Below are 15,924 nucleotides of genomic sequence, written 5' to 3'. Positions count from 1 at the left end.
CAAAAGGAAAGTGCCTATTTCATAGCACCCTCTGTGGGTATGGAACTATTTTGTGGACCTAGCAGACTGAAAATTTTCATTGTGACACCAGTCAGAATGGCCATCATTTAGAAGTCTACAAATAAAATGCTGGAGAGGGTGTGGAGAAAAGGGAACCCTCCTACACTGTTGGTAGGAATGTAAATTGGTGCAGCCACTGTGGAAAACAGTATGGAGGTTCCTCAGAAAACTAAAATGGAATTACCATATGACCCAGCCATCCCACTCCTGGGCATATATCTGGACAAAACTAATTCAAAAAGACATATACACCTCTATGTTCATAGGAGCACTGTTCATAGTAGCCAAGACACGGAAACAACCTAAATGTCCATCAACAGAGGAACAGATAAAGAAGATGTGGTACATATATACAATGGAATACTACCCAGCCATAAAAAAGAATGAAATGATGCCATTTGCAGCAACATGGATGCAACTAGAGATTGTCATACTAAGTGAACTAAGTCAGAAAGACAAAATCATATGAAATCACTTACATGTGGAATCTAAAATATGACACAAATGAACCTACCTACGAAGCAGAAACAGATTCACAGAGAACAGACTTATGGTTGCCAAGGGGTTGGTGAGGGAGGGATGCGCTACGAGTTTGGGGTTAGTAGATGCAAACTATTACATATGGAATGGATGGACAATAGGTCCTACTGTATAGCACAGGGAACTATATTCAATGTCCTGGGTTAAACCATAATGGAAAAGAATATGAAAAAGAAAATATATATATGTATGAATGAGTCACTTTCCTGTACAGCAGAAATACAACATTGTAAATCAACTGTACTTCAATTAAAAAAATCTTTTTTCATTGTGAAAGTGAAAAGTGAATGAGTAGGAAACAATCATTTCTTGGATTTCTCCACTGTACGTCTAATTATTTACCATAGGAGGGATTTAGAATCGAGTAGACTGAAGTATATTGAGCTTTAACTGTATAGTATTATAGAAACAGTAATGCAGTAAGCAAAACACCCTTCAGAAGAGAAAATAGTTTGGCTCTGTTCCCTCATGTACCTAAAAATATATAGACTAAGCTACAGCTTCTCAAAATATGCATACTTGAAAAAGTACAGCAATCAACCAACAAGAAGTAAAAATAAATGTGTGGTCCTGAAGAGTAAGATTATGCACTCTCTGAATGTGATATGTCAGTTTTGAGATTATGGTTAATAAGAATTACACAAGCACGCTAGATATGAGACTGTAATTTAGGCTACCTGCTGTCTTTAACAAAAAGAAAAATTTTAACTTCATTTCTTCTGTGCATTGTATTTATTTGTGTTGACTCCCCTTGCTCCTTTTCAGTAGCATAGTACAGTTGAGAAAACATGTATTTTGATGCTGGGCCTTGGGCAAGTTATATATATAATCTCTCTGAGCCTCATCTTACCCAGCTTGGAAATGGGCATAATAATGTTTATGTTAAGGGTTGTTGTGAGGATTTAAAAAAAATGATGTTCATAAAGCTTCCAGCACACAATAGGTATTCAGCCAATGTTTGTTCCTTTTTCTCTCCTTATTCTAATAAATCCTCAACTGTGTAGCACACTTTGCAAAGTTAAACATTCTAGATTAGTGTGGGTATCAAATAACTGAACAGTTACATTCTGCTTTTTATTTAACTTTTTCTATAAATTTTTTTTCTAAAATATATTCTATACTTCATTGCCTCCTTCTTAAATCATTGGCTGTACCACAGGTATTTATAGGTGGTGAAGCATAGAGCCAAAGCTTCTCTTACCCTCTTGAGATTGCTAAAATCTACTGGTTGGCATGCAGCCCAGCCCTCTTTATGGCTGGCTATTCTCTGTGGTCTAAAATGTCTGCAACTTGCCACCTCTGTCACAGCTTCTGATTTCTGCTGGCTGCTGCTCCTGCTGCCCCCATTCTTTCTTCTAATTACCATTAGGCTCTGCTGGCCCTCCTACCGTTTCTGCTCTCTAGTCCTTGCTTTCCTTCACTTTTCACTTTCCGTGATTCTTCTGCCTCCTGTTGCATCTCATATTTCATAGACAAAGACTGGCCTTTCGTTGCTTTGTCAACCCAGCCAGAAGCATCCTTCTATACAGGAGCCAACTGGTCACAACTTTTTTAATATGATTCTTATCAGCATCTTTCCCCTGTACGGTGGGCCCTATTCCAAGTACTTGAGAATGCCAAAAACCAAGCCCCTAGATTAGTGAGGTATAACTATATTTGATTTTCCTGCAAGTAGTTTATTTTTGTCTCATTTAACTTTTATTTTATGCCAAGTTTTGTGCTAGACAGAAGGGATGAAGGAACTGTAGGGGTCTGTAAAGTTAAACTATGCTATAGCTCTTACCGTCAAAAGATCAGGAGGACACAAGCATATTCATAAATAATACAAGGTAAAAGATGAAGGGGGATGAGGGAAAGTTTTAAGTAAGGATTGTGAAGGCTCAACATTCTACTTCAAGTTATAAAGAAGAGTGGCAGCTTGTGAACCCGATCTCAGAGTAGTGGGTGATAGCTTAGAGTTCGCAAGCGTCAGAACAGGGGAACAGGTCAGAGGGAGGGGAGCTTTCATGATTCCCTACCATTTTAAAGATAGTGGTAAAGAATCACTTAGGTGAAGAGTCACATGGGTACATTTTTTCTTATTTGAGAGTCTGTGTCTTTAAATTCCCTGTATTACTTTGTCATTCATTTGTGTTCCTTATGAATTTTTATTTGGAAACAAAGGATATGTAGGTATAGTGAAGGGGGTGTACATTTCTATGCGTTTATAGTTTGATTTTTAAGCATGGTTGGATTTTTCTACATTTTAACTTTATTATATGATTTTATTTTTAATTCACCTGAGTATTTTTACTTTACCCTAATGTATAATCCCTTACAATGATTTCAAATGTATGACCAATGTTAATTTATTTGAATTGTTTTTGCTGTTTATAACAACTCCATATTTATTAAATTTGAACATTTCCTTTAAGCTAAAGTGGAAAGGAAAAGCATAAATAACCATGACAAACAACCCTCTTCTGGTGTGGTCATTTGAAATGAAACAACCAAAAAATTTAATTAACTTAAATTTAGAAAAATTAGCTGATATAAGTTGTAAACCAGATGAGTAAAAGCTTTCACTTACTCATTCTTGACATTCAATTCCATTTATTCTTTGTAATATACTTTAAAACAGAATGTTTATAAAGACTAAGGTTTGGGTTCCCATATCCTATTTTGAGGTTACCAAGAAAAAACTGTTTGGAGTCATATTCATGCTTTAATACAAACTCCACTTTAACACACAAAGAGGAATAACAGAAAGATTTTGCAGATACAAGATGATGTGTATTATTAAAAGATCATAATCATAATACTAAGAGTATTGTAATATAGTAGTCGATTTAAAATAATTATTAATAATGATTAAAACCCGAACAGGCTTTATTTAAGTGAGTCATAATCATCAAGTTTATTGATCGAACATTTCTTGAGTGCTTATTATGTGCCAGGCATACAAAAGATGAATAAAAGAAGAAGAATTTACATTTGGGTCCCTAAAGACTACAATTTGGTTAGAGGGTAATTTTAAATAATCATCTTTTCTTTGTTTTACCCACATACCTATTCTTTAGACATGTCAAGGTACTTGGACATATAAACAATTCAGAGTTGAGGAAAATTTTTTATGTCTTTTTAAAGCCTGATCCTTTTCTCTGGTACTCTTGGAAGACAGAAAAGTTAATAGGATTAGAAGACAACCTGGTTGTCCTCCTGTCTTTGGGTTCCCCACCTGCCAATCAGTTCTGTGATGGCAGTCAAGGTTCTCGTGTTCATGCTCCTGCTCTAATTGATTTCTAGGTGGACACTCTCTAAGTTGAAAGATCCAAAATCTCAATATTTCACATTAAACTCAACAACACTTCAGCCCACAACATCTGAACTCAAAAGCCCCAAATTAGGCATGGTGATCTGAGGAGCATAGCAAACAAGAAATGGATGGGGGTCGGGGGAGGTACAGGCAGGCAGGTAACCCTATCATGCTTGTAACTGTAAACAGACATTTATAACTGATCATAGTTTTAATCGGTTTGATCAGTATTTATTGGCAATAGCCAAGTAATAATCACTGAAAAATGTTTGTAAATGTATAGATGGTATTCAGATTCAGAGAGAGACAAATGAGCAGTAACTTTTTCTTATTTTAAAGTGATATCAATGTATTTTAGAAATTTTTACAAAATACAAATAATAAGTATAAAGAAAAAGGTTTTAGTCGTCCATAGTCTTACCCTTGAGATAACCGTTGTTATCACTTTGGATGCTTTCCTTATCTTTTTTCTATGGGTAGATAATACATTTTAAAAACAAAAATGGGATCATACCGTACATAGTTTTATATCCTACTTTATTTACTTATCATGAATATCTTCTCATATGCATATCAGATATTCTTCAGCACAATTTCTAGGATGGCTGCCTAGTATTCCATCCTACAAGTATATTATACTGTAGCCATTCCACTGTTTAGATGTTTAGGTTGTTCTCTTTTGCAGTATAGAAACTAAATTGTAAACTCCATGAAGGCAAAGACTGTAACTGGTTTATTTATCACTATGTCCCTGATATATAGTAGGCTTTCAGAAAATAGGTGTTTAAATTAATTCTTCTACTCTTCCGTGTCTGTACCTATGCAGCTACACATGACAGGAGAAAAATACATAACCATGCTCACTTCAGGCTTAGAAGCACTAATCTCATGTGGGCCTTCAGTGCTGCCCAAGCAGTGACACTACATTTCCCTACTCCATTATATCTTCCCTCTGTTAGATGACTCTTTCATACGTTCTCTTCTCTCCTCAAAATTCAAACACCTCCTTCCTCATCCTCTGCTGATGACCTTCCTTCCCATTTAACTGAAGTGAAACAAGAGTCATTAAAAAAGAACTTCCACAAGTTCTACCATCTTATCTATCTACTTGCCTGCATCTGTACTTACATAGCCCACTTTCCCTCCTATGAGTATGTGTGAACTATCTGTGCTTCTAAGGCCAGCCCCTCTGCAAATGTACTAGGTGCCATCCTACCGAAAGACCTTACTGCATGTATCCTTTTTCGCATTATCAGTTTTCCATCTTCTGTATAGGTTCCCTCAGATATAAATATGCTGCTGTCTCTCCACCCCACTTAACTGTCAGACTGCTGCCCCATTTCACTCCTCTTTACAGCAAAATTCCGTGAAAGAGTTGTTTATACTCTAATTCCTCCTTCCCCATTATTTCTTGAACCCTCGTGAATTAGGTGTTCACTTCTGTCATTCTTTCTGTTCTTATCAGAAGGTCAGTAACTTCTATTTTGCTAAATCTAGTGACCACTTTTCAGTCCTTACCATACCTGACCTATCAGCAGTATTTGGTACAACTGATTACTTTTTCTTTCAATACTTTATTCTCTTGTGTTCTAGGACACTGATTTTCTGACTGCTTTACTGGCCTTCTTGGTCCCTTTTGCTCATTCTTCATCAGTAGTTCTTTCTCAGTCCCTTTTGCTTGCTCCTTTTCTTGTCCTCCTGTCTTGAAATGCCCCAGAGTTCAATCGTCCGATCTCTTCTTTTTTCTATACTCAACCCTTTGGTGATTTCTTCCAGTCTCTGGGCTTTAAATATCTGCCTTCAGATCTCAAGTTTATACCTCCAGCCTATACCTCTCTTCTGAACTTCAGATCCATATATCTAACTGCCTGCTTGACCTCTCTCTTATATCTGTCTGATAGAGATCCCAAAATATTATTATGTCCAAAACCAAACTCTTGACCTTACCTACAAAACCTGCTTCTCCCCAAGTCTTTTTCATCTTAGTAAATGGCAATTATATCCTTGTTGCTCAAACCACATTCTTGGTGGAATCCTTACCTTTTCTCTTGTTCTTACATGAATATCCAATCTATCAGCAAATTCTGTTACTTCTACCTTCATAATATGTCGAGAATCTAACTACTTCTCACCTTATCTTCTGCTAGCACTTTGGCCCAAGTCCCCACCGTGTCTTATCTGGATGGTTGAAATAAGCTACCCTTCAGTCTGTTCTCAACCTGGCAGCCAGAGTGATCCTCTTAACACATAAATGAAGTCAAGTTACTCCTCTGCTCAAAACCCCTCTGGCAACCTCCCTTTGAATTCAGAATAAAAGCCAAAATCCTTACAATGGCTTACAAGGCCCTATGCCATCTGACCCTCAGACCTCTCATACCTCATCTTCTATGACCAATCTAACTTGCTCACTTGGCCCCAGCCATACACTTGCCTCTTTTTGGTTCCTGAAACATGCCAGGCACATAACCATCTCAGGGCCTGGGTACTTGCTCATCTTGCTTCCTCTATTGCTTTTCCCCCAAATATTCATACCGCTTGTTCTCTCGCCTCCTTCAGGTTTTTCACTCTCAGTAGTCTTTTCAATAAGGCCTACGCTGACTACCTTATTTTAACTTGAAACTCATAGCATTTATCATCATCTAACATATTATGTATTTGACTTAGTTTATTTTCTATATACCCCTCCTCCAAAACTAGGGTAGAGATTTTTGTCTATTTTTATTTATTGCACTTAGAACAGTGCCTGGCACACAGTAGGTACTCAGGAAATAACTGTTAATGAGTGAATGTAAGCAGTGAACATCCTTGGCAGATAAATATTTGTACAAATCCATTTATTCATTCACTCAGTAAAATGTTTGAGTGCTTCCTGCGTATCGGACTATGCAAGGTGCTAGGAGTATAACAGTCAAAAACTCACACATGGGGGCTTCCCTGGTGACGCAGTGGTTAAGAATCCGCCTGCCAATGCAGGGGACACGGGCTCAAGCCCTGGTCCAGGAAGATCCCACATGCCTCGGAGCAACTAAGCCCGTGCGCCACAACTAGTGAGCCTGCGCTCTAGAGCCCGCAAGGTGCAACTACTGAAGCCCGCGTGCCTAGAACCCATGTTCTGCAACAAGAGAAGCCACCACAATGAGAAGCCCGTGCACCTCAACGAAGAGTAGCCCCTGCTTGCCGCAACTAGAGAAAGCCCGCGCACAGCAACGAAGACCCAAAGCAACCAAAAATAAGTAAATCTAAAAATATAAATTAAAAAAAAAAATCACACATGGTTCCTAACCTTATGGAGCGCATAATCAAATGAAAAATAAATACATCCTTTAACTATAAATTGTAATAAATGCTAGTGAAGAAACAATGAGGGGATTGAACTAAAGAGTAACAATAGGAGGTGACCTCTTTGAAGCAAATAGTCCAAGAGGACTTTCTCTACATAGATGACAGGCTGGGATTTGAAGGATGAGGTAGGAGCCAGCATGTGAAGAGCAGGAAAAACAACATTTTATGAGCTCAGATTAGAAAGTTAGATGGGGCTAAATGTTGCAGGGTTTCCTAGCCCAGTGGTTCTCAAAGTAGGGACTGGGAGCCCCTGGGGGGTCTTTGTGATATTTTCATGGGGTCCATAAAGTCATTACTATTTCATAATAATTTTAAGACATTATTATGTACTCTTTTCCACACTCATTCTCTCATGAGCATTCAGTGGCATTTTCCAGAGGCCACATGACAGGTATCACAACAGATTGAATGCAGAACTAGAAGCGAATATCCAGTTATTTTCTGTTTAGCCAGACTTTAAAGAGATTTGCAAAAATGTAAAGTAATGCCACTCTTCTATGCTTTCTTACCTTTTGGAAAATATATTTATTTTCATTTTTGAAATTAAGTTACTTAGAGTAACGTAATGGTTTTTTAAATTTCTCAACTTTAATTTCTAATATGGTAAGTACTGGTAGATTTAAACTACATAAACAAAAACTCTTTGAGGTCCTCAGTAATTTTGAAGACTTATTGTAAAGGGGTCCTGAGACTAAAAAGGTGAAGAACTGTTGTCCTAGGCCATAGCAAGCATTTGGGACTTTATTCTTAGAGCAATAGGAAGTCATTGAAGGGCATTAAACCAAAGTAATGACATGATCTAATTTAACTTTTGAAAAGGCTACTCTCACTGCTGTCTGAAGAATAGACTGTAGTAGGCTGACAGTGGGAGGGGGAGGAGGGGGACAAATACGAAGTCACTGCATCAGTCCAGGTAAGAAATGATGGAGGTTTGTACTGAGAGGGTGTATGCGTTTCCTAGAACTGGCATAACAAAGTACCACAAACTGGGTGGCCTAAAACAACAGAAATGTATTGTCAGTACAGTCACTCTCCCTCTGAAACCTATAGGGGAGAATCCTTCCTTGCCGCTTGGAGCTTCTAGTGTTTGCTGACAATTCTTGGCATTCCTTGGCTTATGGATGCATCACTCTAATTTATTTCCAAATAAGGTCATATTCTGAGGTGCTGGGAGTTAGGATTTCAACATGTCTTTGGGGGGAACACAGTTCATAACAGGTGGTAGCAATGGGGATGAAGAGAAGTGAAGACATATAAGTATTTTAGAAGTAGAACCAATAGGATTGTTTATGGAATAGATGCAGATGATGAAACAGAGAAATCAAGGATGGAACTCACATTTCTGAGTTGAGAAGCTAGATAAATAGTAGAGCCAAATGACATGAACACTTGGGGATGAGACCATGTTCCTTGGGGGGTAAATTCCCAGAAGTGAAATTGCCAGGCCCCCATTTTCTTAAGTATCTTCATGCATTTATTCTTCTAGATAAGTTAGCTTTATTAGTATTGTTTAATATTATTTAGGTTTATTCTATCAGATCCTCCTGATATAAACAATCAAATGTAGTAAAATATAATATTGTAGACCAATCCAAAGAACTTAGGCAATAAGAAAGTAAAAATAGTAAGAACATTTGCCATGGAAGAACTTCTCATAATCAAAGTGGTAAAGTCCAGTGAGATATCAAAGTATTTCAAATTAAACTTCTAGATAGGAAATCTGGCTATATGAGTTTAATAACCATGTTATGAGATTAATTACAACTTCCCCTGCTGGATGAAAAGCTGGCTTTAGGTAAAAATGTCTTAAGTTCCCTGGTAACATGATGAGGTTAAGGATGTCACTTATATTACTAAGCAACATTACGTAAGATACAAATGACCTCCTGATTGGTAAGTTGTATCTGGAATGGAAGGAACTGCAAAGGAATGATAAATTCCTGACGGTGACACTGCACTTTGGACTGTCCTGAGTTTCTTATAATTGGGATATCCATTGTGTGACCCTAGAAGCTACTGTTACAAGATACAGTGGCTCCTATAAAGCAGCAGGTTCTCCAAACCAAGATGGACCCACATCTAACAATATGGATCTCCTCACCCCTGAGCTACATCTCCTAGAGAGAAGATAGCACGTGGATGGCTGGACAAGCTGTCACATGAATTACTGCAAGAATTCCAGTCTGACACTGCCCTGATGGCAAGTTCTGAATGGTTTCTGTCTGAAATCCTTCTGAGTAAACTGATGCCAAGTGTGTTCAGTAGTAGTCTTATGAGTCTGAATGATTACATGAACCTAAGAAGACCACCTTGTGGGCATAGCACATACATTATCCATCCTTTAGTTTCAGCTACTCACTTATACTGTGCCTACTTTACTCCAATTCCTCTCTCTCCAGCAATTTTAATAACATGTTGAAGTCAATGAAGTCATCTTAGCTTCAGTTCCTAAAACAAATTTGTTCTTTTTTTTAAATATTTATTTGTCCACACTGTGTCTTAGTTGTGGCACACAGGATCTTCGTTGCCACGTGCAGAATCTTTAGTTGCTGCATGTAGAATCTTTGAGTTGTCACATGTGGGATCTAGTTCCTTGACCAGGGATCGAACCCAGGCCCCCTGCATTGGGAGCATGGAGTCTTAACCTCTGGGCCACCAGGGAAATCCCGGCAAACTTGTTCTTGAGAACATTTGTGTAGATGTGAATCTACTTTGTTGCCTTAGAAGGAGTGAGTAATCAGTAAGTGCTGCCTTTGGTTGTTTTCCTTTCAGTTATTTTCTTATTGTGTTTCCCTGTTTTGTGGTGGATTAGATGGGTGTCCGGAGACAGAAAGAGAGCAGGTGAGACAGTAACATAGAACTTAACCAGAGCCTTATTACTCAGCCTCCTCAAGTCTCTAGAAAGTGATCAAACTCTGCACAGTGGGAGCCCCTTCTGGTAGAGAAGCAAGAATGCCAAGTGTGCAACGGAACAGCTCCAGGTTGCTCCCCTTCTCAGGCAAAGCAGTACCACCTTCATATTTGCCTCAATTACTCGTCATTCCAGATTCCAATGAACAGAAGCTTCCGTAGTGTAAAAAATATACATACATTGAAAACCACTGATGGAGAATAAAGCCCAAAACCAAGATAAAATACACAGATCTGTGACAAAATACAGCAGATCATGTTGTGAGACCATCACAGACCATGGCTCAGAGACTTCCTAATTTTAGACACAACTTGAGAAACCCTCAGCAGCAGTAGAAAATATCAGGAGTCTAGGTGCACGGACAGTAATAAAGGATATTGGATAATCCGATGACTAAGGAAAAGCTTTAAATAAGTAAATAAAACTCAGTAATAAGCAAAAGTAGTCTGGGGCCATTTAGTGGAAGACCAAAGAGCTTTATATACCTTGATGCCCTGTGAAGGCATCATTCATAGAGTAACATGTACAATAAATGTTTTTGTTCACTCATATGCCCAGACATTTACTTGGTGCAAGACATTGAGAGACATCATCAGTTTATGATAAATCTGAATCATCAAGAAGAGGTTATATCATCTCCCATCTTCTCCACGTAGAGTGAAAAGGAGAATATGCCTTAGAAAGTTAATAAGGGTGGTGTTTTTAATGTTTGCATGCTCAAAGAGTAATGTTCCAATTATTTTAAAAAACTGCTGACAGGTTTTTCACTCTCTAAAGGTGCAAGTTAAATGAAGGGTTTACTATACCTACTTTGTTCTTTTTTGAGAAAGGAGTATGCCTGTAACCAACTGAAGGCTGTAACTCATGCATCAGAAAAATTCTTAGAAAAATAATCATAAAATAACGTTTGCTAACATCTAAATTGTCAGATTAATCATATTCTAATATAGAGTCACAGATCTCACATATTAGGAGAGGCAATACATTCCAAGCTTAGAAATATTAAAAATTATCTAAAATTATATTACTAACTCAGAATTTTTATCACTACTTCTAATTCCTCACAACCTATTTTGAGTGCCTCCCTTATCATATATTCATTTGAAATAATACTAAAATAGAATTTATATTCTAAATATCAAATTACTGGAGAAGAACAAAATCCCATTAGTCACACTGGAAAATCTGTCCCTTCTATGCAGCTCTATTATTACTCTTTTAATGGTTCATGCTGCATACTGTACCTTTAGAAGTAACATTGGTAGAGATGGTAGATCACATCTGAAATAGAGTATCAATGTCACTATGCTCACAGAAAAGAAAAGGAAACCCAGTGACACTCAGGAGAATTTTCTGCTCACAGAGAACATCTAGGAAGCATGTTATTTCTATAACTAAAAAATATATGTGTGTGTGTATGGATAGACAGATAGATCTAGACTTGGAAATGAGGCTCTTGAGTCAGCTTGATAAAATGCATTTAACAGGGCTTCCCTAGTGGCACAGTGGTTGAGAGTCCGCCTGCCGATGCAGGGGACACGGGTTTGTGCCCCTGTCCGGGAGGATCCCATGTGCCGCAGAGCGGCTGGGCCTGTGAGCCATGGCCGCTGAGCCTGCACGTCTGGAGCCTGTGCTCCGCAACAGGAGGGGCCACAACAGTGAGAGGCCCACGTACAGCAAAAAAAAAAAATGCATTTAACAGTAGGAAAAAACTAGGACTTGGCTGATACAGAGTTTTATGTACAGAAAACAGCAATATTATCAGTGACTTAATAAATTAATATTTTTATCAATACTTCATTTGGTAGAATTTAAAAAAACACTTCTAATTAATATTGTTAAAATGGCCATACTACCCAAAGCAATCTGCAGATTTAATGCAATCCCTATCAAATTACCCATGACATTTTTCACAGAACTAGAACAAATAATCCTAAAATTCATATGGAACCATAAAAGACCCAGAATTGCCAAAGCCATCCTGAAGAAAAAGAACCAAGTAGGAAGCATAACACTCCCGAACGTCAGACAATACTGCAAAGCTACAGTAATCAGAACAGCATGGTATTGGCACAAAAACAGACATATGTATCAACAGAACAGAATAAAGAGCCCAGAAATAAACCCACACATCTATGGTCAATTAATCTTTGACAAAGGAGTCAAGAATATACAATGGGAAAAATTCTCTTCAGCAAGTGTTGTTGGGAAAGTTGGACAGCCACATGTAAATCAATGAAGTTAGAACACACCCTCACACCATACACAAAAATAAACTCAAAGTGGCTTAAGGACTTTAACATAAGACATGACACCATAAAACTACTAGAAGAGATCATAGGCAAAACATTCTGACATAAAACTGTACCAATGTTTTCTTAGGTCAGTCTCCCAAGGCAGTAGAAATAAAAACAAAAATTAACAAATGGAACCTAATTAAACTTAAAAGCTTCTACACAGCAAAGGAAACCATAAACAAAATGAAAAGACAATACAGAATGGGAGAAAATATTTGCAAATGATGCAACTGACAAGAGCTTAATTTCCAAAATATACAAACAGTTCATATAGCTCAACAACAACCCAATTGAAAAATGGGCAGAAGACCTAAACAGACATTTCTCCAAAGAAGAAATACAGATGTCCAATAGGCACATGAAAATATGCTCAACATTGCTAATTATTAGAGAAATTCAAATCACAGCTACAAGGAGGTACCACCTCACACCAGTCAGAATGGGCATCATTAAGAAGTCTACAAATAACAAGTGCTGGAGAGGGTGTAGAGAAAAGGGAACCCTCCTGCACTGTTGGTGGGGATGTAAGTTGGCACAGCCACTGTGAAAAACAGTATGGTCGTTCCTCAGAAAACTAAAAATAGAATTACCATATGATCCAGCAATCCCAGTCCTGGGCACATATCCAGGCAAAACTATAATTCAAAAAGATACATGCACCCCAATGTTCATAGCAGCACTGTTCACAATAGCCAAGACATGGAAACAATCTAAGTGTGCATCTATAGATGAATGGATACAGAAGATGTGGTGCATATATACAATGGAATACTGCTCAGCCATAAAAAGGAATGAAATAATGCCATTTACAGCAACTAGAGATTATCATACTAAGTGAAGTAAGTCAGAAAGAGAAAGACAAATACCATATGATATCACTTACGTGTGGAATCTGAAATATGACACAAATAAACCTATCTATGAAACAGAAATAGAATCATGGACATAGAGAACAGACCAGTGGTTGCCAATGGGGAGGGGGTTGGGAGAGGGATGGAGTGGGAGGTTGGGGTTAGCAGATGTAAGCTTTTATATATAGAATGGGTGGACAACAGAGTCCTATTGTATAGCACAGAGAATTATATTCAATATCCTATGATAAACCATAATGGAAAATATTTTAAAAAAGAATGTGTGTATACATATATATATATGTAAAACTGAATCACTTTGCTATATAGCAGAAATTAATACAACATTGTAAATCAACTATACTTCAATTAAAAAATAACAGTAAATAAAATTTAAATATATATGTACATACTTATATTTGATAGCATGCCCAATCTGAAGAGAAAAGAAAACTTAGTCCTTAAAGAAAATAATTACTGATAAAATGGAGATAATAATTAAAAATAAGAAAGTAAGAAAGAATTAGTGTAGAATACATGTGGGGAAAGAAATAACCTGTATAAATTCGAGAGAGACCAACTTGTGCTCTTCACATAGGAGAAAAAGGAATCTGAAAGTCAAACTGAAAGTAATAGATTTTTCAGAGTTAACTGTAAACTGAGTCTCCTGTTCATGACTCTTTGGGCCCTTGTAGGATTATTACATCTGGCATTATGCTCTACACTGTAGGAAATATGTAGGGACTTCTTTTTTAAGTTCAGATAAAAGAAAAAAGGTCAGTCAAGAGATTAAAGAATAAACCAATAAGGAAAGATTAAAGTAATATATTCATTCTCTCATTTCATGAACATTTATTGAGCACACATGTTACGCAAGGCACTGTGATGGGCACTGCATGAAAGGCATAGTACTTGCATACAAGAAGTTTACAGTCTTAATGGAAGAGACAGATAAGTACATATAGTGTAAGCTATGCTGCAGTGGTAGAAAAGAGGGGCCCCTAACCCCACCTAAGGAGTCGAGGAGGTTTCCTAAAGAAGATGAACTGAATCTTAAAGACTGAGGGGATTTCCTTTTCTTACAAGATTCCAGACTAAATAATCTGAAGATTCTCCCACTAGAAAATACCCAGAAACGCAGAATAAAATCCCTTTAAATGCATAGCAGAGCTTACAAAAATGCAGGGTAGTTCTCTGAGGGCCAAAACAAACACAGCTAAGAAACAAACTACAGTAGTAAGCCTTAAATTTTTAATAAGCCCAAAGCTTTAAAAAGAAAATGGTAAGTTTAAACCAACACTTGGCTGCCGTGAAAGGAAGGATTGGCCAGTCTCAGTACCCATGAGGTAGAGATCTCTCTAAAAACCACCATCAGGAAGAATTAGACTTTAAAACTCTGCCCACCAACACAGAGTTGACATGGAGAGTTTTTCTTGGCCTGTACTCCAATCCCAGTAGTGGGAGGTGGGATCGAGAGAGTTTTGCCCTTTTTAAATTTACACTATTGGGTTACCACACCTACCACACCTTACCCAATCACCTTTCCCCACGTAACCCCATGCTCCCCACACTCGCTACACCTCAGACAGCCCTACTATGTTATTCTTTATCCCATAAATACGCTAGCCCCTTGTCTTCCAGGAGCCAGATTTCAGATTTGTTCTCCTGTCTTCTCCTCGGCTGCCTTGTGAATAAGCATTGTCTTCACTGCAAACCTTGGGTGTCTCAGCATTTTGGCCTGCTGTGTTTCTGACAAAGGGAACCTGGCTTGGATAAATCTTCCCAGCAAAGAGAAATCCAAGACACCAGTCAGATTTTTACATTTATCTATGCCGTGTGGCTGACAGTGTCTTGGTGCTCCAGCCAGGTGTCAGGCCTGAGCCTCTGAGGTGGGAGAGCCGAAATCAGGACACTGGACCACCAGAGACCTCCTGGCCCCATGTAATATGAATCGGCGATAGCTCTCCCACAGATATCTGTCTCAACACTAAGATCCAGCTCTACTCAACAACCAGCAAGCTCCAGTGCTGACACCCCAAAACACACCACTGGACACGGTCTTGCCCACCAGAAAGACAAGATCCAGCCTCATCCACCAGAACACAGGTACCAGTCCCCTCCACCAGGAAGCCTACACAACCCACTGAACCAACCTTACCTACTGGGGGCAGACACCAAAAACAACAGGAACTACGAGCCTGCTGCCAGCGAAAAGGAGACCCCAAACACAGTAAGTGAAGCAAAATGGGAAGACAGAGAAATATGCAGGAGATGAAGGAGCAGGGTAAAAACCCACACCAAACAAATGATAAGGAAATGGGCAGCCTACCTGAAAAATAATTCAGAGTAATGATAGTAGAGATGATACAAAATCTTGGAAATAGAATGGAGAAAACACAAGAAACGTTTAACAAGGATATAGAAGAACTAAAGAGCAAACAAACAATGATGAACAACACAATAAATGAAATTAAAAATTCTGTAGAAGGAATCAGTAGCAGAATAACTGAGGCAGAAGAACAGGTAAGTGACCTGGAAGATAAAATAGTGGAAATAACTACCACAGAGCAGAATAAAAAAAAAAGAATGGAAAGAATTGAGGACAGTCACTGAGAACTCTGGGACAAC

At 38.1% G+C, this 15,924-nt stretch overlaps 1 protein-coding gene across 2 annotated transcripts in view; it reads left to right on the top strand.

The window, feature by feature from the left end:
* The window catches only part of ACBD6 (acyl-CoA binding domain containing 6), a 236,325-nt gene that overhangs the window by 182,327 nt on the left and 38,074 nt on the right, over nt 1-15,924 (top strand). Inside the window, exon 7 of one of the 2 annotated variants that reach the window (XR_010656122.1) lies at nt 9,359-9,489. The exons of the other annotated variant lie outside the window; for it this stretch is intronic. The gene's annotated coding sequence lies outside the window, so the exon portion shown is untranslated. The remainder of the gene's footprint in view (nt 1-9,358; nt 9,490-15,924) is intronic. 2 annotated transcript variants of the gene reach the window in all.

This window comes from Phocoena phocoena, chromosome 1 (genome assembly GCF_963924675.1).
Source record: "Phocoena phocoena chromosome 1, mPhoPho1.1, whole genome shotgun sequence".
Classification (NCBI taxonomy): Eukaryota; Metazoa; Chordata; class Mammalia; order Artiodactyla; family Phocoenidae; genus Phocoena; species Phocoena phocoena.
This window is presented reverse-complemented; position numbering and strand designations above follow the sequence as displayed.